Genomic DNA, 25,462 nt, shown 5'->3' on the forward strand with positions numbered 1-25,462 from the left:
GATCCTGCCATACGGTTTTTTGTAGTCGATCCACGCCATGGTTAAGTTCATTTTTCTCCTATCTTACGTACTTCACGATCCTTTGGTCTATGGATAATAGGTCATGTGTTCTTTTCGATTTTTAGCATCCTTTCTGTTCCTCAGGAAACACATCGCGAGTATGAACAGAATGATAAATTTGTTCCCTCAATTGTGTTTATTAGTATTTTCCACACTGTAGATAAACATGCTATAGGCCTGTAGTTGCTGGGGATGGTTCCTTTTTTTTTACCTTTGGTCATTCATTCATTTTGCATGTGTGATTCGTGGATACATCTTTTCAGATTCTGAATTAACCTTTCATGTAGTGCTGTGAATTTTTTAAACGAATATGCATGTATTCCATCACGAGCTGGTGCTCTCGAGTTTGTAATTTTTTGTAGGCTGGTTTTGAGGGTTTCCTAGCTGAATTTATTCTCTGTCCCTTCTTCGATTTGCTGTGACTCTTCTTTCATGTCTTTGAGCCAGTCAGCGTTTCTATTATGATTCTGTCGCTCTTTCCATATCTGGCTCCAGTAGCGTTTTGTTTCTGTTGGGTCTGGTTGTTCTGTTTTTTGTTCTTCCTCCATTCACATTTTGATAGAACTGTTTTCAAAGGTCCTATTTTGTTTGCACTGTTCAGATTTGTATCTGTAATTATTATTATTATTATTATTATTATTATTATTATTATTATTATTATTATTATTATTATTATTATTATTATTATTATTATTATACACGGGGTTTAAACACAAATAGTCCCGGTTGTAGTTGGTACACTAGGAGTAGTATCAAGTTGTTTGGAAGGACAATTAAAAAACTACAGATCCCCAATGTTTTAGGTGTCCTTCAGACCTCTGCAATTGTAGGTACCACCAACATCCTTAGGAAAACCCTTGATCTTTGAAGCTCCTGGTTTGGAGCCGGGATTGAGGGAAATCCACTGGAAATGAATCCCATCCCTTTCCAGTGAGACGTTGATAAACGAAATCAGAATTATTATTATTATTATTATTATGTAATATTATTATGTTATTATCAGTGACAATTTCTAATGATGACCCATGTGATAACTCCAACAGATTACAAATAATAACAACAACAGCAACAAAAACTATTATTATTATTATTATTATTATTATCATTATTATTATTATTATTGTTGTTGTTGTTGTAATAATAATAATAATAATAATAATAATAATAGTTTTTGTTGCTGTTGTTGTTATTATTTGTAATCTGTAGGAGTTATCACATGGGTCATCATTAGAAATTGTCACTGATAATAACCGATGGTGCTTCCTAGCGTCTGGGTGACAAAAAGTCTCCCAAGATTTCTGGTATTCTGCATCTCTTTTGATAATTTTTACAAATGATTTTTCGTTAGTAACTTGGTTTTCACTGAGATTTGGGTAATAATATTCTCCGCACTCTTCCAATGTGGGGCTTATTAGTCCTCTCCCTCCTCGATCATTTCATCCTCCTTGATCCTTCATAGCTATTTTGTATGGTATCAGCTGATGCATTTGGGAGGATGAGGGTAGAGTTTATAAGATTTCTTGTAAATTTAGTTTCCTTAAATTCGTGTGTTTTTTTCTTCCATCTTTTTGTTTTATTTCTGTTGCAAATTTCATACGGCTCGTTTGTATTATATGGGGTTTTGCACTTGAGGATTTTCTTTAAGATTTCAACAGTTTTCATCATTGATGTCCATCGTAGTCTCGGTATGCCCTTTACTTTTAATTTTTCCTACTTTGTTTACAGTTTTTTTTTTTTTCAGACTGTTCCTATTGGGCATACGTTCATTTTTCATGCTTTCAATCATATGACTTTTCTGTTGTGGTTTTGACACTGTCTCCATATCTGGATCTAGAAGTGCTTTTCATTCTGTTGAGTCCGGTTGTTCCGTTCTTGTTATTCCTGTATTTATGCTTTGATAAAATTGTATTCCCTTATTTTCAAAGGTACTGTTTTGTTTGTAATGTTCCAAATTGTATCTGCAGGCTTCCTTCTTTAGATGATAACCTGTTTTAGTTCTTCGTGTTTTTTATTTAGTCTTCCTTAGTGAGTCAAGCAAGACAATTACAAATGCATAAAAACACAACAAAACAAGAAAATATATATATCAAGCATCTACTTAGTTTTCAAATCTCCTAAGACGAGATAGGTTCCCCTCCCATATTAAGTGTTTTCTATATTAATTTTATATTATCTTCCTTCTTCAATGTGATGAAGCAATACCTTCCAGTTTTTAAACCGAACGTCTCATCCTTGTTGTACTCTTATCATTTCCTCTCTGTGTAACTCTAGATGTGTCTAGTTTCTGTCGGATTTTGTTGCACCATCCTTTTCCTTTCTCCATTCACATTTTGATCAAATCGTCTTTAAGTATTTTCAAATGGTTTATTTTGTTTATAGTACTGATATCTAAATCTGGATTTCATTGTCTCCTTTCTCATCTTAGTATATTTTGATCTATTATTGATTCTTCAACAGTTTTATTTGTTCTTGTTTGCCGTAATTGTCTTCTGTTGTTTGTTGATAATTTACGACTTTAGATTCTCTTGTTAATTTGAGAATTTGACATTCTGTCCTAATTTCCTATACGGGATTTTTTTTATTCAGTCTTGTGGTGGTGTTTCTATATTTGATTCTGTAATTACAGATTTTGTCTCAGAATTAATTAAGTTGTTTAGATATGCAATATTATTATTGGGATATTAAGCTTTTGTGTTTCTATTTTACTTGTATTCAGTCTTTTTATTTTGACTCGCTCATTTTACACTTCAAATTCAATTTCTGCTATTTTTTTCTCTGCAAGTTCTGTCAATTCATAGGTAGTGACTTTCACATTTTCAATATTCATATCATATACAATTTCCACATGTGTTCTTCGCTAAGGGGTATTTTTTGGTTTTATGATATTTTATTTAGCAATCTGTTTAATTCTAAATCAGAGAATGATCTTTTCTTACGATGTGCCTTGCTCTTTCTGCAATCCTCATTATGTTTCATGAGTTCACCATGTCATGTGGTGTGGCTTTTATAATAGTGTTACATTATACGTCTAATTTTTTCCTGATTTATTTTTCTTCTTTTTTATTGAAAGGTTCAGTGGATTAAGTAGATATTCTTATATTTGGTAGGTGATATTTTTGTACCTGAAATTAAAAGGACTTAACATTCGTGTAATATCGGGTTCCGATGTCAGTCATCAAGGAAAAAAATGTTAAGCATTAACCTTTATTTGAAACCCAATCGCTAATATTTTTGACAAGACAAGAGCCAGTCTTCATTTTCCTATGGTGTTCTTATAGAAAATGATGTTACCCTGTCACATATGAAGATCATTATCACACACAAGAAATAATCAGAAGTAACGAAACAATCAAGAAAGAAAATAACTTTTCATTATTATTCGCATACTTGGTACCAGATTTAGTGATCTTTCTCGGATGAAATTTAAAGACACTTCGACATTATAATTATCAAGCCCCTTTAAGAATACTTAAGGATGGGCACTGTCTGGGAAATAAAAATTAAAAGGCAGTCAACTAACGTTTATGCAACGTTCACGACTTTCACTCGTTTAAATATTCTGGATTGTCTAATGTCTCCGTCCAAATTTGACGTTTATAAGTTGTTATTTTCCTTCATTCTCGTGGCAATTGTTTGGAGCAAGGTTGCAGAGTCAGAGTCGGAGTCGGAAGGAGTCGGGGGTTTTAGCTGGAGTCGGAGTCGGATTTCAAAGAGTACTAGGATTTTTATCTGACTCTGACTCCTTAAGTCCAATAAATTTATTTTTTTACATGGTTTTCCTGTTTGGTTTTACAAGTTTTTTTTTTGTATTACATTTTCACCCTAAACAAGGCACATTGCTACTGTGATGTAAGAGGCTACTATCAGGGACATAAGTTGAGTTGCAGTGGTACTATGTAGGGAGTTTAACAGCAAGATTTCTGTTCACATTACACTTGAACTTCTGCATGTTAGTACAATTGGAGAAGCAGGAACCCAGAAGAGAATTCCAAAGTCTAGCAGTTCTGGGGAAGACACTATTAGAGTAGAAGGCTTTCTTGCATCTAGGGATCTCTACTGTGTAGAGGTGGGACTTCGCTGCTTGTCGGGTTTATTGGAGGTATTTTCATGGAGGGAGTACAAGAGCTTGTAGTTCGTCAGAGCCTCCACCAATAAAATACTTGTAAAACAAGTAGTGGAGGCAACATTTCGTCGCTGGGACAGGGGCTGAAACTTAGAGGACAGTTCTGGACCTATCAGGTTGGTGACTCTCTTTTGAACCCTGTCCAGGAGCAAGAGACTAGCAGCAGATGCACCAGCCCAAATGTGACAGCAGTACTCCATACATGGGAGAAACGATTTAATTATGTTAAGTATTCTCCAGTAATACCATAGGATTTTATTTTCATGAGAAGACCATTGTGCCAAACCCTGTCAAAAGCCTTAGATATATCTCCCCTGCCCTGCCTTATCCAGTACTTGGTATATACGTTAAGAGATTACAGTTAAAATATCTGCAGTAAAACGGGCTTGCCTAAATCCATATTGATGGTCAAACAGAAGTTTAGCAGCTGTTAGGTGGTGGACTAGAGCTTGATTAATTAAGGACTCAAATATTTTGGTGAAAAGAGGGAGGAGGCTAATTGGGCAATAATTTCATGAGTCAGTTCTTTCGCTAGAGATTTTGTAAACTGGTATCACATAAGCAGTTTTTCAGCTGTCAGGAAAGAAGATTAGTTAAGACATTTGTTAAGGAGTTTAGAGAGAACTGGAGCACCCTCAGGGAAGCATATTTTTTAATAGCACAGCCGGGATGAGCTCAAGTTCACATGCTTTTGAGATGTCTAGATTTTTTTATGATATCATGTACTTGTGAAGGGGTGATTTTCAAATCATCTTGTGTGGTTTCTGTCTGCAGAGGAAAATCAGGGAGGGAATGGCTTGCTGGGTCCAAGGCAGAGTTTCAGTCAAACTGACGGGCAACTATGTTAGCTTTCTTAATTGCTGTGCAAACGACCCCATGATTGTTGGATAATGGGAGTATTGTTGATTACCCATTATTTACTAAACTATTGTAGATTTTCCAGAAATCATGACTTCTTAATTCCTACACTTCAATGCATTTCCTAGTGGTTTCAGTATATTCTCTCTTAGCTGTCGCTACTTCTTTCTTACAATTACTTCTAGCTTCTATAATCTTTTGTCTGTATAGAACTTATGTCGGATAAATCTATGGCATGCGTGTTGCCTCTGAGCAATGGCAGCTGCGCAAGTAGAAGTAAACTATTGCGGAGAGTTGGGTTTGCTATAGAACTTCTGCGTAGGAACATGTGCTTCAATTGCTGCTTTGAACCATTCAGTAGTCTCATTTGCGCACTGTTCTGCAGGAAGAGAAAAGATATTTCCCCATGGGGCGTCTCTGATGTGATCTCTAATGGCGTCCCAGTCAACCTTATCGTTTTGAGCAATGTCACTTCAGCTTGGGGTCGAGAGTTCAAAGTGATGTCTATAATTATCACAGCATGATGAGCATTCTTGAGTGGGCATTGGGCATTTGTTACACAATCCTCAGGAACTGTTGTCAGAAATAGATCTAAAAGTGAGGCTTGCTGGTCCTGACGTTCTGGGAGATGGGTCGAGAATGTTATTGTCTGTGTCAAATTATGGATGACGCTACCAGCTGTGTCAGTGTAGTTAGAGAAGTTAAGCCAATTAATGTGGTGGGCATTAAAGTCACCAAATATATGTATTTGGGCACTAATGTCAAGGGAGAGTGCTACAGCTATGCTGTCAGAGATATGATTGATTATAGTACAGTCCTGGGTTGATGGAGAGTGATAAAAAAAAATACAGGAAGTTTAAAGCACATGAAGGCCTGGTCACCTGATTCTAGTTTAGATCCCCTAGGCATAGAGAGGGTGTTACGAATATAAACTACACGTCCGTGCATGTGTCTGTCAGAGTCCTTACGACAAAGTGGAAGATAACCAGACATGTTACAGCTGTTAGAGGGGATGGAGGAGTGCAAGTTAGTTTCACTAAGATATCCGAGGAGTTTGCAAGGAGAAATGATTCTACATATCTGTTTTAGACCCGTGCTAGGTGTTACCAATGAAAGAAACCACAAGTAATGTCAAGTGTATAAAATATGATATGTATTTATCATAAAGAATACAGGAGCCACTAAAGTGGTATGAGAGGAACGTGTTCATAGCATGCAGTTAAACATGGTATAAATGTCTCCATTTAGTCTCTGAAACCATAGGTATCCATAGGACTGGTTGATTTCACTTAGTTCTGAAATAGGGGTGATTTGTACTCCACAACACCCCCTCCCGAGCTTTTCATTCCCCTGGGATGGTCGTATAACTCTTTTTCCTGGAGTTGATCATTTTCTTTTTCCTGGAGGACCAGCGTTGTCCGGCTGCTTGTGGTGTTACCAAGTCTAATGCGTCATATATCTGGTCCATTACTTCTTCTTGTAAATGTAGGACCTCATGAGGCTCTTCAATCACGTAGCCCACGGATGCCCCATATGAAAATCCTTTAGAATTTTCTTTTGTAGTGTAGCTGGGATTACTACTCTATCTCGGTACAACAGTACCTCATTGAACATAGAATAAGCTTCCACCACCGATTCATCCGATTTAATTTTTTGTTTCATTTCTTTGATGAAACTATCTTCTTCAGCCTCCCTTATTATATCTTACAAAGTCACTGGTAGTTCCTTGATCGTATTGCATAGTATTTGTGTATAGTGCTTTTCACTTTGTAGTGACGTTATTACTGTGTCTTCTAGCAGTTCCCTTGATTTCAGGATTAATCGCGACAATCTGTCTGCGTGACTTAACTTTGCAGATGTAAGAAATTCCATACTGAAATCGTAATTCAGTAGAATGATCCCCCATCCTTGCAGTGTGTTGGCTGTGTAAGTTGGCAGACCTTTTTTAGAGCCAAGCGACTTATGGTCAGTTTGTAATTTAAATTTACGACCGTGTAAAAATCGGTGGAATTTTGTAACCCCGAATATGATCCCCAGTGCTTCCTTTTCGATTTGGGAGTAATTCTTCTCGGCAGGAAGTAAAGTTCTTGATGCATGAGCGATCGGCTTAATGGACTCATCTGGCATCTTGTGTAGAATGCACGCCCCAATCCCATGAGAACTTGCGTCAGTTGCGACAATAATCTCTTGTTTCAGATTGAAATGAGTCGGGGATAAATCTGACATTAATACATCTTTTAATTTATTAAACGCTGCCTGGCAATCAGGCATCCAGTCCCATTTTTTGTCCTTTTTTAATCGTACATTCAATGGCACACGCAATTCATACATGTTCTTAATGAACGTTTGATAATAGTTTGCGAGCCCTAAGAGGTTCTGGCATGTCTTTTATAGCTGTGGACTTGTCTGGATCGGGTTTCCTCCCGTCCTTATCTATGATATGACCCAGATATTTAATTTGTTCCAAAAAAAATTCACATTTTGCTTCCTTCAATGTGAAGCTGTATTGTTTTATTCTGTCAAACACTTGAAATACATGATCTCTATGTTGTTCAACATTTTGACTACACATAAGAATATCGTCCAGATAGCCTATTGTGAAATCCAAACTGTTTAGCAAAGTATCAATTACCTGTTGGAAAATTGCAGGTGCTACTTTTATACCAAATGTTAATCGATTGAATTTATAAAGTCCTTTGTCCGTTGAGATACACAAAAGTTTCGAGCTATCTTCCTCTACTGGTATTTGTAGGTATGCCTCGCTTAAGTCTATTTTGGAAAAATATTTTCTGCCATTTAACTTATCTCTGGGTTTGGTAGCGGGTAGTGATTATCCTTGAGTGCTGCATTCAATCCGGTTGAAAAGTCCACAATACCCTAATCCCTTTAAATTTTTTTTCACGTCTACGGTGGGGGCTGTCACTCACTATAGTTAATAGGGGTTAAAATCCCAGTGTTAACTAGTCTTTCTAATTCTTTTTCAATTTTTCCGCTCGAAGTGAATGGTATGCTCCATGGTTTTTTGAATATTGGTTTTGCTTCGTCCAGCAATTTGAAATCTCGCATTTATTTTTGTGCAGCATCCAAGCTTTTTGGAGAAAATACTTTGGAAAGATTTTTTGAGATCCTTTTTGAGTTTGTCGGCTTCGGCCATTAGGTTTTTGACTTTGTGACAAAAATCACTCATTGGCGAGTCCCATAATTCAAATTCCTGAATCCAATCGGTCCTGAATAAGTTTGTTGCATTCCTTAAAACGAAAACTTTTAGCTTTTTTGTCGTTCTTTTTAGTGACACATTATTAACTAACTAACCCTCAAAATTTATTTTTTCACCAGTTACCGATCTTGTGACTTTATTCGTCTTTGTCATCGTGGGCTTTCCTATCCTCTTCCACGTGTGAAAATTTATAATTAATAAATCTGACCCTGAATCGAGCTGCAGTTTTACCTTTTTATTTCTGATTCTCACCGTAACATACTTCCTTATGTTCTCTGTTGGTGAAGGGTCCATTTTTGCAGTTTTTACGTAGCTTTTATGTTATTTTCCTTTGGTACTGACATGCATTGTACCCATGAGGTCATCCACATTTGCTACAAGGGTTGCTAAGATTTTGTCTATCCTGATAATTTTGTGAAGGGTTCTTTCTGCCTCTTCGTTGGTAATTGCTGGCAGGCGGTGTCCTTTATTTTTGAAGTGTATTTTTTAATGTGAGCGATACCTGCTTCCTCTATGTTTCAGGAATCTTGCTTCATTGCCACAAACCGCTGACAATCTTCAGCCAGTTTCTGAAGCGTCAAATCAGGTTCTAATTCCAATTTATTTAGAGCACGACGTCTTATATCGGCGTTTTTGTGGCTATCAAACCTTGTGTGAATATTAAGCATTTGAAATTGTCCGCCGTTAATGACGACAATTTGAAATCGTCACAGGGCTTATTAACTATAGATGCAAGTATCAATTTTCAAAAATCAATTTTAAAAATGTCTTCAAATCTTCTGAAATATACCTCAAACTCAGGAGCATAGTGAAATGTATCAATAGCTGACCAGATCGCATTTTGGGAAAAAGCCGTGCTGGTTTTTTCTCCACTGTCTTTATTCACTAAAACTTGCGTTATCAAATCCATTTTTTTATCTGATTGGTTTTGTTGCTCTAAATGTAATTTGTTCAATTTCAATATTTGTTCATTCGTTTCTTTCCTTTCTCTTTCCTGTTTTTCCTCGGAGAATTTCATTAAATCTAACTGATTTTCCAATATTTGTTCGTTTATTTTTTTTTCTTTTCTCTTCTTTGTTTTTCCTTGAAATATTTTATTAAATTTTACTGTTTCTCTTCGTTTTGTTTTTGTATTACTAAATGTTTCTATTCGTTTTGTTTCTGTATTGCTAATTCTTCTTCTCTGAATCTTTTTTCCATTTCTAATTGTTGACTTTGTTGGAATTTCACCATTTCCAAAATTTGTTTTGCAAACTCGTTCATTTTTAAATGGTTACAAATGAAAGAAAACACAAGTAGTGTATAGTGTATAAAATATAATATGTATTTATCATAAAGATTACAGTGGTATGAGAGGAACGTGTTCATAGCATGCTGTTAAACATGGTATGAATGTCTCCATTTAGTCTCTGAAATCATAGGTATTCATAGGACTGGTTGATTTCACTTAGTTCTGAAATAGGGGTGATTTGTACCCCACAACAATATCTAAGTTAGTTCTAAGTCCTCAGATATTTGTAAATGCAAGCCTCAAGGGAGGAGGCGAATTATTTGTGTGTATTTGGTTTGAACGTTTTTTGAATTGAGCTGTCATCTCATTTTATTTCATAGTTTCAGATCTAGGGTGAAGTGCTATCCAAAACAGATGTGCATAGCCACGCTCATGCAACCCGAGTAGACCATCAGCCAGCTCCTCATCCTCGGCTTCAAGAATGCCCACCAGAGATGAGTGCAGGGTCCTTTTCCATGCGCGACATAGCACTACAAACATTTCAATATAATATAACTGATGATAGAACAGCCGCTCTAAGCACTACCAAAGAGTTAGGGCTCCTGTACTGTAAGTCAGAAACAGCAACTGTCAAACCAATACCCTCAAACCTGTCCAACAGGAGTGTCCCAGTTCAATCATGTTAGCATATATGGGAACAATAACCCCCCTAAGATGCCCAGGTATAGGGGAAGGGATTGAAGTAAATGTGGGGGACGGTATTCATTGCCCTAGTCAGGAAACAAGGCTAAGCACTGGGCATCTCTAATGAGTCCTTGCGGCCACACCTCTGCTCCTCGCTAATTAGGCAAAGAAAAAGTATGGAAGCTGGGCGATAGGCAGAGCCTATGTACTCCTTAAGCTGTTTAGGCTTGTAAACCAGTGATGTGATCAAGTCACTATTTTGTCGTCCAGGATTGAGGAGGTCTCCCTCCCCTGTTTGGTGCCAAGATGTATGAGGTCAATGGCACAGGTTTACAAATCAGAGTTTTCCTTCTCCTAGATCCTGACCAGATCTACAGGTCCATCAGCACCAAGAGAGTTTTCCTTGTGCCTTGTTTCAAAGCCAGGTATTTTTATGCCGCTGCATGGATAGTTAGGATTAATAGAGTTAGTATCAAAGAATTAGAAAGTTACACTTCTTAGAATAGAATTAAGATTAGAAGATGTGGTTACGTTGTGAAATGAGGTATTATGAGTATAGGATGTAGATTAAAGATTAATATCTACTAGGGTTAAGGTGCGTTTCGAAATGTGCTTTAGGTGTTAGTTTTCATGTAAAGAAAATCACCAGTACTTTATCCCATCTAAATGAAAGAAAGATATAGTTGCTAGTTAATATAGATCACTTATAATCTGGGCACAAACTGTGGCTAATAGGTATCTATTTCATAGATATTCTATAGAGTATAAATATAGATTTACATAATGCATGCCTTAGCAATAGAAATCTATAGATGCTTAGTATTTATCGATTTTTAAAAGGTCAGCCTACTAAAGTTTAGGCTCAGAAGCTAAACCCCCCTCTCAAGGTATGTGCAAAGTATGTGATTTTATATCAGCTTAGGGAGAAAAGCAATTGTTTTGTTTTTTTGCCCAGTTGGAACAGGAGAGATGATATACTTACAAGAATACAGCATTAATATACAATATAGATACACAGGGATTTGGGGAGGATTTAGGAGTAGAAGGATTTTTGATGCTTATCATGCAAAACAGACAGGCAGGCATCTTGGAGACAAAGTATTATTCATTTAAAGCAGACATTTAGAAATAACATTTGTGCCAGTTATTTTAGTAACATACATCAGTAACAATATACATGTGGCCAGTATAGGTCTTATATTTAAACATTACACTTAGTCATAGAATGATAAATTATGATTTTTTAAAAAATGCAAGCAATATAAGTAAATAAGAGAAGGAAAACAGGTTTGATGAATAAGCAATAACTTAATTGCTTTCTAAGCAATGATTTGCACGATTTAGCAGTTTTTGTGTGGTTTTGCATTTATTTTTGGAGATATATCATAGATCATATTTTGTACTGTACTGTCATGCTTCTACTTCATTAAGATATTTCGGTCTATCGGATCACTGTAAATCCTGTCTGGACAGCTGTTTTCGTTTTGAATGTGATGTCACAAAAGATCAATGAAAATTCTGTTTTTGACTGGGATCACTGTGGACTACAAAGGATAACAAACGGATTGTAATCCGAAAGTTATCCAGTTCTTGAATCAAATGGAATTTGGCAATTGGATTAGTCTGGAATCGATCCAGAATTACAATATTATCCCCTCAAAAAAAAACGGGCATAAATTAATAAGAAGCAATGCATGGCACTATAGCCCTTTACAGCCTTTTCCTTTTTTTTTTAAGGAGTCACCACTTATCAATGCCTGGAGGCCACTCGAGGATAAGGGTTAATGAATGTACAGAAGTCAATGGGACAATATCGTAGGAAGTGCTAGTAGTGGAAATTTGGTAAATTGGATTATTTAAGGGGATGGCTCATCAAGAATTTGTTTATGTTAGACTTGAATATGACCAAATTGTAGTCAGCTAGAAAGCAGGCCAATGGAAGAGAGTTTCACAGGTATGCAGTTCTAAGAAAGAAGTTTTATTCATGGAATCTAGATTTAGGTGTAGGCACAGATAAAGAGTGGGGGGAAATTATTGATAATGGTTTCAGCTAGACAAGTCTTTTTCATGAAAGTTTGACCAGGTGGAAACATAGAATGGAGATCAGACGAGCACCTGCCATGAAAATAGCGATAAAGCAGAGATAGGCTCGCAAGGTTTCTTCTGTGAGAAAGGGGCTGCAGGGAAGAGAAAAAGGTACCCCCACAAGGCTACGAAGTCTATTTTGAACTTTGTTGAGGCAGGATAAGTGTTTTCTCGCAACTCCTGCCCGGATGTGATAACAGTACTCCATCTTTGGATGTAACTGGCTCTTATATAGGTAGAGAATTGCATCAGCAGTGAGATATCTACTGGAGTGCTAGAAAGATCTCACTATTTTTCGAGAGACCTTGGCAACAGATTTGATGGACATGTTCCATCCCAGATCAGGAGTAAAAGTCAAGCCCAGAAGCTTGTCCAAACATGGAGCCTCCTCAAGATGAAAGCCATTCATTTCAATTGATACCAGATAAGGGATCAGAGCGTTGATGATATAAAGATAGAAGCTTGGGTTTAGATGCATTAAAAGTAACAAGCCACTCCTTTCCCCATTGCACCACATGATCCAGATCAGAGGAGAGAGAATGAGAGAGAACTTGGTCATTTACGGCCTTTGATGTGTTGCCATAGATGGTAGTTATCAGCATAAATGTCTACAAATGTCTCAGGATGTGATTTGGAAGATCATTGCTGTAGATCAGGAAGAGAATTGGGCCCCTGAGGAACTCCAGCATTAATACTGTGAGCTTCTGATTTCTACCTATCAACCACTACTCTTATGAACCTATCAGAGAGAAATGATTTAATAATTGAGAAAACATTTCCAGCTATAACGTTGATGTAGATCTTGTGAAGTAGAACTTTATGCCATAACATATCAAAGGTCTTTGATATGTCAAGAGCAATTACCCTAGAAAGGAAGCCTCTGTTGAGAGATTTGCTAATCCTGTTAGCACATCTGCTGTAGATCTAGCAGAACGAAAACCATATTGCATATCACTGAAGAGGTTCTTTTTGCTAAGATAGTTGACCACTTCTCTCTTTACCACATATTCTAGCAACTTACTCATGATGCACAGGAGACTTATTTGTCTATACTGAGAGAAAGATGACCGATCACCTAAATTCTTAAATACAGGGCATACTGATGAGGTTTTCAAGGATGTTGGAAAGAAATTCTCCTTACGACAACACCTAGCTTTGTAAGTATGGGAACTAGTTCTGGTTGAAGCTTTTTCAGTACTATAATTGGAATGCCATCAAGGCCAGTTGCTTTACTGGAATTAAGGTTTTTGATTAGCTTGAAAACATCATGCATAGATATTTGTATGTCGCATAGCGTGTTTTCTGATACAAGAAGAAATACAGAGAGTTGAGGGCCTTGGTTGCATAGAGTATAATTAGTTGCAAAGTTCTTGGCAAAGAGTTTGGCTTTGTCTGATGCTTACAAGATTACCTCAGGTCAATTGATGATGGTTGAGATAAAGAACTTGCTTCTGTTCAGGATCATGTTTGCTATTTGCCAAAACTGGTGGGAACCAAGCCACTGCTCAGCTACTTTGGACTTAATGGACTGAGCATACAACTCTCTCGCATTCTTCATTACTGACAGTCTCGGAATCGGCTTTCGTCTCAGTACAGCTTCCTGTTTTTCCTTTGATCCTCTTTCCATAAAGGTAATATTATCCTTTAAAAAATTTCTTCTCTGTATAATATGTGTCTTTACTCCCCTTTTCTAATTAGAAACATTTGGCTTCGAAATGCCATGGTCTGAAGAGGTTTCCATATCCCGAAATATTTTAGTCCTTTTTGAACTGAAATCATAATAAAATTTAATTGTAAAATTTTTATCCCTTTATTATCTTAATTTATTCTATAAAATTAGTTCATATTTTGAAATGTATTTATAGTGTATTTTAACCACATTTCCAAACTCCCATTCTTACCTGAATTCATTTTAACTGGCAAGTCTACTCCCCATGTTATACAATGAAATACAATAATGAAATTTTGTAATGGGGACTTGCATTTAAAAAAAAAAAGCTTTCAATCTATTTAAAATTTTAACCATCCCTTAATCTACCTTTAAAATAGATATTGCTAAAAAATTTATTTATTTTATTGTATTATTTTATTCCATTTCTATGCTATCTACCCACTTGAAACTCTATTTATCCAGATTTTTCTCGCATGACATTTGTTTGTAATATATTAGTAATAGTTAGCAATATATGTATAGACACAATAGAAAAAGTTGGAAATATGCATCTCTTTTCTAGCATTCATCACCTTTGGTAAATGAGTTTGTTTGCTTTAAATTATTAATACAGAAATCGAAAATTATACCGTTTCAATTAAATAAAAGAAGGAGGTATTAAAATCAAAGCACACATTTTGCTCCTAAGGCAGATCCTCCCTTTCTCCCTCCCCCTTACTGCTCTCAAATAAACGCTAATCTTTCCACCCCAATTCATTCCACATGGAAACACTGGTCTTTCAGCTAGACCAACATGGGTCGATTGAAGAGCACCAAGTTAAATGTAGCTATCTATCCATGTTGTGTGGAACCTCTTTATGTAGATCTAGTCCCACCATTTCATTTGTTTCCTTTGCTTTATATTCTCTTATATATTCAAGTAATTATTATTAATATCCTATTCATATTTGTAAACAAATTAGTTGCTAGAGCAGATTGGTTTTCTCACAGTACTTGAAAGATACAATTTCTTGTAAATATTAGAGGGGAATCTATCTCCTATCCTCCGCTTATTTATGTAGAACAGAGAAAAACTTTAAAGTAAGATACACACGGGGGCACAGAAATACCTGGTGTAGAAACCAGGTGCATGGTTACTCCTCTCGGTGTGATGGACTCGTAGATCTTGTCAGATCATCCATCTAAGAGAAAGAAAACTCTGATAATAAAACTGGGGGAGGGAGGCCTCCTCAGTCATGGTTGACAACTTTCCTAGAGCTGGTGACTCGGACAAATTCCCAATTTGCAAACCTAACTTGCTTAAGGAGTAGATAGGCTCTGCCTATCGCCGGTTTTCACACTTCTTCTTTGTCTATTAGCCATACCAGTTACAATACCAGGGACTGACCAAAGCCACCCTGTGCTTGGCCTTGTTTCCTGACTAGGATATTGAATGTCGTTACCCTATTCCCTATTTTAAATTTCTCTTTCTCTCAGAAACTGAGAAAATTCGGTTTGCTTGCATGCCACTTGTGCTCACTAGACTTGTTTGAGCCGGTTATGTCTGAGAGGTTGAGGGTAACCGATTGACAATTTGTCTGGCTGCTGTTTCCGACTGACAGTACAGGATCTCTAAGTCTGGTCATGCTTAGACCAGCTGCTCTATCATCAGTTGTATAATATTAGGATAGTTATAGTGCCATGTTGCGCATGGAAAGGGATCCTGCTGCTATATTTGGTGGGCTTTCATGAGACCACAACTTCTAGAGAGGATTCGGCTAATGGACTGCTGTGTGTGTCTACTTGGCATCAAAACAGGCCCACTTTGCTCAACACTCTTCCCCTAACCTGACATTAAACAAAAACATAATTAAATGACAACCCAAACAAATATCACAATAAAACCAGGCAACCACCTAAAAAACCAATTCGCCTCCGCCATTGAGCTCGTTTTCATAAATATCCGTGGGCTTAGATGTAATATAGATGATGTAAAGTCTTACTTTTTAGTAAACTCCCAGGATATCTTAGCATTAAGTGAAACAAACTTACACTCTCCAATCCCCTCTAACTACTTTAACATGACAGGATACCTCGTTTTTTGCCGTAAGAACTCAGATAGATATATACACAGGCTTTGAGTCTATATTCATAGCACCCTCCCTAAACTAGAGAGAAAAATCTTGAATCAGATGACCAGGCTTTTATGTGCTTTCCACTAACATTTCATCACTGCGTTAGTTACTTATATTTTCTCTACCATTTTTCCTCAAGTCAGGATTGTACCCTAATCGATCATGTCTCTGATAGTATAGATGCAGCACTCTCCTTAGATAGTAACGCCCAAATACATGTGTTTGGTGACTTAATGTCCACCATAAAAATTGGTTTCGTTTCTCAGGTTACACAGATGCAGCTGACACTCTACTTATAGCTTTTCTATTATATATATAAAAGTACCCGTTGTTGACTAGGTTCAACAACAGCCTACAGAAAATGGACTCTGATTTATGAAAGTATGATAGGTTATGAAAAAGAAGGGTTGTAAAGAGATAGCTTCGAATTTGGGGTATCAAAACCAAAGCAAAATATGATGAAAGTAAAAATAAAATAGATAAACCCCATAATTTATTATACCATACCTGTTCACACTGAAACACTTATCACAATATTCTGTGGATTTATATTAAAAAACCTTGTTAAACTTTGTGACATATTTCCATTCTATGGAGGTCAGGCGCGAACGAACACCCCATAATTTTATTATGCCATATTTCTTCAAACTGAAACATAATTATCAAAGTATACTTACACAGATAGATATGAAAAGTCTTTATTAAAGTTTGTGCCTATTTAAATTCTATGGAGGCCAGGCGCGAACGCAGACCCACAATTTTATTATACCATCCCTATTTAAGTTAAAACATACTTATCAAAGTAGTATTATGTACATCTATATCAAAAACACTTGTAAACTTTTTTTTTTTAATTTTTAAATTTTTTATTTCCATACTTTGTGGACCAGGCGCGTATGCAGACCCCACAATTTTAATGAATCATCATTATGCCAGATCAAACATACCCATTCCTGTGTATCGATACATCTTCTATCATTATATGTGATCAGTTTTCTATAATAGTCAACCATATAGGAGACTATTCATGACCAGACACACACACAGACGTTCAGCTTTATATTATAGATATATTGGTGAGATATGAAATTATTTTAATGATGATTTTTAGAGGTAACGTCCTAGTAAATGGATACAAAGGTGACTTTTTAGCTGGGTTAAAATCTCCTGACCAGTAGCAATCGACACTTCTTGAACTGATGAGTGCCTGTAGGTACAAAAAATAACTATTTATAATTATTAGCTGCTTTAAGAAGTTTTAAAGTTGAACACTGTCTGGAAAATAAAAAGAGTGCCCGGCTTGGCCTTGTGCAATGTTCACGATTTCCAGTTGCTTGGACACTATTGATTGTCTTAATGTTGTGCCCGTTTGGCATTTATAGTTGTTAAATTTCCCTTAATTCTCGTGACAGTTGATGGTGACTTTGAGGTAACGCCCTATCAAATCAAGTCAAAGATAATTTTGTAGCTGGGTTCAAATCTCCTGATTAGTAGCAATTCTCACTTCCTACATTGATGATTGTGAAAGTAGGAAACACTATTGTCTGTAGGTATTAATATATATATATATATATATAGCAGAGATACCCGACTCTGTCCTGGATTGAATCAACGCATGTTCAACACTTCCAACACATTTATTGTCATCGGAATTGGTGTAATTGCCAATCCGTGAGTCAACCAAATCGATTGATCACCTGCTTTATTCAGGAACCCATTATGGTGCATTAGGAGGAAGCGCACATGCTTCTCTCCACAATGACTTAGTTTACTATACATTGTAATCTACATTGCACTGTAGAAACCCTACTGTTTATTTTATGTCATTATTTTCATATAATATGAATTAAAGTTTAAAAAGTAAAAGTCAAGTATCATGGTTCACTTGTACTCTAAATAGAAACATTCTTTTCGAACATACCCCTGTTTTATCAAAGAACCTACTGTTGATTTTATACGCTGGGCCCTTCTGCTTGTGCGGTGATAAAACTGCTCAACTACACTTGGATGTTAGGCTGTATAAAAGTGTTAACTTTGGTCAAAATCAAACACTCCAAAACTCGTAAAGTACATTTGTGGGAAATTTTTTCTAAAAATCGGCCCAGCTGTTTTAGTGTACATAGGAAAAGAACTCACAAACGCACCCACCCACACATCATGCTTCATATATATATATATATATATATATATATATATATATATATATATATATATATATATTATTGAGAGATGAAATTAATTTGATGATGATTTTTAAAATAATAGTATTCTTAAGTTTTTAATTGAATTGCAAATTCAAGTTGAGAAAGGCCCGGAGACCACTCGGGGATAAGGGTTATTGCGTGTACAGTAATCAATGGGATAATATCGTAGTATTCGCTAGTAATGGAGATCTGATAAAGTGTCTTACTTAAGGGGGCGATTAATCAGGAATTTGTTTATGTTGGACTTGAAGACATCCAAGTTGTAGTCAGGTGGGAAACAGGCAAACGGAAGAGAGTTCCACAGGTGTGCACTTCTAAGAAAGAAGCTCTGCTCATTGAATCTACGTTTTGATTTAGGTACGGATAAAGAGTGGAGAAAATTACTGACAGTGGTTTCAGCCAGACGGGTGTTTTTTGTGAAAGATTGGCGAGGGGGGACGAGAGATTGAAGCTCAAACGAGCACTTGCCATAGAAATAACGATAAAACAACGACAGGCTCGCAACGTCCCTTCTGTGGGAGAGAGGTTGCAGGGAAGAGAAAAGGGCATCCCCTACTAGGCTACGAAGTCTATTTTGTACTCTGTCAAGGCAGGATGGGTTGTTTTTAGCAGCTCCTGCCCAGATATGGTAGCAATATTCCATCTTGGACGTACTTGGCTTTTATATAGATAGAGAATTGCATCAGCAGTGAGATATCTACTGGAGCGGTAGAAGGATCCAACCATTTTTCCAGCGACCTTGGCAACAGATTTGATGTACATGTTCCATTTCATATCAGGAGTAAAGGTCAATCCCAGAAACTTGTAAAAACATGGAGCCTCTCCAAGACGAGAGCCATCCATTTCAATTGATACCAGATGGGGATCAGAGCGTTAATATGTAAAGATAGAAGCTTGGTTTTAGATGCATTATAAGTAACCAGCCACCTCTTCCCCCATTGTACCACGTGCTCAAGATCAGAGGAGAGAGAATCAGAGAGAACTTTGTCATTTACGACCTTTGATGTGTTGCCATAGATGGTCGTATCATCAGCATAGATGTCAACGAATGATTTAAGTATGTGTTTTGGGAGGTCATTGATGTAGATCAGGAAAAGAGTTGGGCCCAGGATGGAACCTTGAGGGACACCAGCATTAACACTGTGGGCTTCTGATCTCTGCCCATCAACCACTACTCTTATGAGCCTATCAGAGAGAAATAATTTAATAATTGAGAAAATATTTCCAGTTATACAGTAGCTGGAAATCTTGTGAAGTAGGCTTTTATGCCATACCTTATCAAAGGCCTTTGATATGTCAAGAGCAATTGCCCTAGAAAGGAAGCCTTTGTCGAGAGATTCACTAATCCTATGAGATAAAACCGTTAGCACATCTGCTGTAGATCTAGCAGAACAGAAACCGTACTGCATGTCACTAAGGTTATTTCTGCTGAAGTGGTTGACTACTTTTTTATTTAATATGGATTCCAGCAACTTACTCATGACACACAGGAGACTTATTGGTCTGTACTGTCACCTGAATTCTTAAATACAGGGCATACTGATGAGGTTTTCCAGGATGTTGGGAAGCAATTCTTCTTAAGGCAACGCTTAAACAGTTTTGTAAGTATGGGGGCAAGTTCTGGTTGGAGCTTTTTCAACACTATAATTGGAATCCCGTCAGGGCCAGTTGCTTTACTGGAATCAAGGTTTTGTTGACTTTGGCTTTTTATTTTTGACTTAACTACACAATATTAAAGTTTGTTCAAGAAAATTAAGGAATAAAAAAGACAAAAGAAACAAAATAATGTAAAAGATGAAGAATTGGAAGAAGATAAAGTAAGAGAAATAAAAAATATGAATAAAAAAAGAAAGGAATATCAAGAAGCACCAAAATGGAAATAGACAAAAGATAAAGATAAGTGAAATGAAGAAAAAAACAAACAGATGTAGAAGAGGAAGAAGAAATGAAGAAACACAAGCAGAAATATGAAGAAGAGAAAGTAGAATATGAAGAAGAAATAAAAATAAAAAATGTAAGAAGAAGAACAAGAACAAGAACAAGAACAAGAAATAAAACGATTAAAAAGAGGTAGTAGAAGATACAAAAGAAACAAAAAGATGAAGGGGATGAAGAAGAAACGAAAAGATGGAGAGAAAGAAGAGGCTGAGAAAAAAGATGAAACAAAAGTATAAAGAAGATGAGGAAGAAGAAAGAAAAAACGAAGAAGTAGAAGATGATGGAAAAGAAACAAAAAGAGGGAGAGGAAGAAACAAAATAATAAAGAAAATGAAGTAGATGATGAAGTAGAAAAAAGATGACAAAGAAGAAAATATCTGAAATGAATTATTTTTAAATTAAATTATTTAGTAGAAACCTAAAAAGCAATAAATACCTAGATAGTAACTCTGTTATTTTCTTATTTCTCCTTCTGATATCTATCCATTTTTTTGACGGGTTTCATAATTTATTATTACTTTTATTATGTTAGAACTCAGTATGAATCCTTCCAATATGGCGTATTAATTACTCATCTGAAAATGTTAACGTTCTAAAGGCTCAGATTTTGGCATTACTTTAAGCATTCAATATTCAGACAAGCTTAATTTTTATTCTACAATTGTTACGAAAATATTGCTTAAAATATTTTTATATTTTTATTTATATGATGTTATGCATGTGTATATGTTTATATATTCGTATATGCAAGACTCAATCCTAACCAAATTAACTGAGATCATACATTTTGGAATACAGATGCTATAGGTAAAGATAAGGAATGTAAGCTATATCTAGTATAATGTAGTTTTATGCAACGGAAGCAAAAGAAGGTGAAAGTCGTTGTTGAAAATTCAAGTATCTCCGATTTTTGTGAATCTTAACAATAAGTATTAAACATAAATTTATAAACATTCCTCAAATTTCATGTTCTTACGAATATTTTAAAGGACTGTTAGAGGATATAATATGGGTACAATCTCCCTCTAGGGGAATAAATAAGAGCACCGGATTACCGGTGTAGGGTAAGGAGTGAGGTCCCTTGAAAAAAGAAGAGGAGAGTCCGTACACATGAGGCACGGACGCAAAAAGTTCTTCTCCTAAAAGACAATGTTGGACAGGCAGAGTACAACTCTAGAATACAGTCCTCACTCCTCCCGTAAACCCCACTATGGAAGTGAGTAATCTTTTTACCTTAATGTTCTGAATTGTAGTGTTGTCATGTTTTCATGTTTGTTAATAAATTCTTGTCGTTTATGCTTGTTGTACGTTTAGTAATTATTAAAGCTGGTCGGTAGTTTTAGGACTTGGAAGAACCTAAACCCGTACCAACATCCCTTTTGAAAATTCGGATATTTCAGATTTGTATTAAATTTTATCTATAATCATGAGAACCTAATTAAACAAGATTCCCTGAATTTTAATTTATTCTTAAGTCTCTTTAAATTTGAGTTTTACTTCTACAATGAAAATAATGAAATGGAATTTGACCAACATCGGAGTGAGGATTCTATTTATATGGTTTAGTATCATAAAATCTTGATTTTAAATCTTCATAACACATAAAACTGGTACAAAAACGTTCTTTTCGTGGAATTCTTTTTGACCGTCCTGAAACAGGTATTCTTCTAGTCACAGTGGATCCCCGGCATAATATGGCCTTAAAAAATTAGTAACAAGATACTGTGCAGTATATAATCATGGCTATCGAGATAATGTTTATTCGGTTCGAAAATCATAGTGTTTATCGATATATTTGAAAAAGATAAATGGCAGCGAGCTCGCTGTTGAATACGTTAAGTTTGGGAAAATAAGTTCAAACTAAAAAACTATACAAAATACTATTAGAAACTCACTCAATATATGTTACCGTGACATAGGCTGACATATATTGAGTGTGTTTCTAATATTCTTTTGTAATACAATATCGTAGATGTTTACTATATTTTCTTGATTTTTAACCAATGTTCCCATTATGGTATGGTTGTCTTTTAGTAGTTATGTGAACTTTATTTCCTTATTCATGTATTCTGCACTGATATGAAGATGAAGACTATAGCGGAGTATAGAATCCCTAAACATGTAACTGATAAAAATACACATTTTGATGAAAAAACATGGGGAAAAATGGACATAGAAGAACAGAAAACCCAAACTTTAAATATAATTTCTGTATTTAAAGTAAAAGTCATTTAAATATTTCAACATATAATCTTGTGGGGAAAATCCAGCTTCCCAATAAGGGGCACTCTGTATAGGAACAAAAATAATCTCATTCATGAAAGATTTCTCCTCCACTGACCGAGGACAGAAAAGGTGAAGTGTAACATCAAAACAGATACTACACTGTGATCTTGTTCCGAAGGCTAAGAAATGTTTGTGTTTAATATGTTTCTTTAATTGTTTGTTCCCTAAATTCATAATTCAGTTTTATCATTATTAGATTGTATATTGCTTTAAAATTACGTAATTTTACATAATATTTATATTTTATATTGAATAAAGTTCAGTTTCATTATTAATGGAATTGGGGTCCATTTTATTTTGTTTTTTAACTTGTTTTAAATCTTTTTAAAAATGTCCTCATATAGTATCCGACAGTAATAGTTTGACACTGTCGGATACTATATGAGGGCATTGCCAGCAGGCATTTTTCTGTTAACAGGCCTTCTATATCTCGGTGGTCGTGATAAAATACACATGTATATAATCAAATAACATTATAAATAACAACATAAAGCGGGGGAAATGCCGAACTAGGGGCAGGAAAACCTCGTAATCCGCATCGTAACCTGAAAAACCGTATCCTAGGGATACCGTATCCAGGGGTTCTACTGTATTTATATATTTCTTGATATCTTCTTAGATGTATGCATCACTGGCGCGCATGTTCAGTAGTGCTATAGGAGCTTGGGGGGTCAAATTCCAATGCAAAAGAGCTTTCGTGATTAGGATTAAGAGCTTTTCTGTTTCTTATTTTCCATAAGAAGGATTGAATAAAAACTTTGATAAAAAATTTATATGAACGGTTTTATGCGAAACTAGAAAATGTCTTCAAACTATTTATCTTTGGCGCCTTCCTCTTCCTCCCTCGCCTCATTCTCCGCCCCAAATCCTCTTTATCTCATGTTTGGATGAGAAAGCAACATTTCTTTCTTTGAATCTCAGCTTGTTCACTTATTTTTTATTTTCATCTTGGTTTGTCTCTTTTGTGGCATATCAATCCTTTTTCGTTATTTAATATTGAAACGAAATGCTTATTGCATTCGTTCATACTTGAGCACAAATTACTGCTTTACCATGGGGAAAATTTCGAGTTCATACCTTTTCCAATACATGCGTAACCGACTGCAACAGGATTTGAACTTAGCATACCCAATACTAAAGGACGCAACGATGTCCTTTAAATCAATTAAACACCTCTTAACTTTTTCTAGTATACAACATATGTTCATATTTCAGTCCGGAATGTTCGTTTTACGATAATAAAAAAAAGGTAAAATATCGTTTTTTATTCGTTAAATCTACGAAAGACATTTTTTTATGTTTTTATTCTAAAAAAGAAAAAACTTTGAACCAAGCAAACTATAAAAGTCTGATTCAGTCGGACCATCCAATATATATGATGATAATAATCCAATATATAAAAGGTTATATGTCTGTCTGTCTCCATATTTTCAAACTCTATCTCCTCGGAAACTAAAAGTTGCAGAGCGGCGCTAGGGGCTTCAAATGATTGGATTTTTTACGCACCGTTCTTCTATGGGTCTTAAAATAGTTTTTAAGGGGGTCAAAACTAAGTCAAAATTGAAACATCGTTATACATTTTGTACATTCATCTTAGTTTATTTTAATTTTTAATCGGCTCATTAGCGTGTCACGTTCGTACAGTGGTAACGTCACCAGCGTTGAATGCTTCGGTTTCGATTCTAGCTGATGGCACCCAAATACTCTTTTTTTATATACTTTTGAAATCACGACTCTATAATAATATATACGAAATCTGGACAAATTAAAATATTATATTTAAGCGTATTTTACGACCGGGCAAAGCTGTACGCCCCACCACCCATTAGTCTTATACATAAAAGTAATTCAGTCAACGATCCTTTCGTTCTGTAAAATCAATATTATATTATTCTGAATAACCATTTTATTGTTAAACATTAGTTTATGTTGTTAAGAAGGATAAAATGTAATTTTAATTCTGGTCGGATTTTTTTCGTCTATGAACCCATTTTTAAGTAAAGGTTAATGCATGTTCGTCTGATACAAAAATGTATTCATAAGAAAATAAGTATGAGAAAAAGAGTATTTTAAAAATGAAGACTTTGTCGAAAAAGTGTCTTGATCCACAACATTGCCAATGCGATTTAGAGTTGCAAAATTGAACTTCTTACATAAACACCAGGTTTTAACATGTGGTGGACATTTCAAGATATAAGAGATAATTAATTTCTGCACTAATTGCAGCAGACGTTATTTAAGAGTTGGAAATTGAAACATTTTATTTTAATAAATTTTATCATTGTTAAATTTACGGCATCTATTGCATCATTTTAATTAAAATGAAAAAATTATAGACAAACAGACGCCATCTTGTTTTCTGTTGTATGCGATTTGTTTGTACAAACTACAAATTCTTCTTTCTTATTGATTTTTATCCATTTAAAATCAGCCATCAGCATCATAGCATTGCGATGTTCTTTTCCTCAGAGATTATGAAAATTAAATTCTATAATGAATTTACTGATAATCGACCAGAATCATCAAATGCTATTGAGAATGGATAAGTGTGCACTGATAGAGATAAAACGGAGGAAACTAGATACATCTGTGGGCCTGCAACAGTTCAACTTGTGGGAACATGCCTACCGGATGCTAACGTCTCCAGCATAAGAGACGAAATAAAAAATCGTCGTTTGCACATGGCTCCACGCATCGCTTCCGTTTGAAAAAAGAAAAATAAGAAACCATAAAAAGAATTATGAACCAATGGCAGAGCTCCCCGCCGAAAATAAAGGCCTAAATTATCACAGCCGCTGGGAGCCGGTTTACGACTATAAAAGGAAGGGACCAGAAAGAAAAGAAAGAGAGATTAGCCTAGCTGCGTCAGTGAACGCACGGACAGTCTTCCACCCGACCTAAAGAAATGAAGAAGAAAAAGAAAAGAAAAAGAGATTCGCCTAGCTGCGTCAGTGAACGCACGGACAGTCTTCCACCAGACCTAAAGAGAT

This window comes from Euprymna scolopes, chromosome 1, assembly GCF_053919585.1.
Source record: "Euprymna scolopes isolate OS-2025 chromosome 1, ASM5391958v1, whole genome shotgun sequence".
Classification (NCBI taxonomy): Eukaryota; Metazoa; Mollusca; class Cephalopoda; order Sepiida; family Sepiolidae; genus Euprymna; species Euprymna scolopes.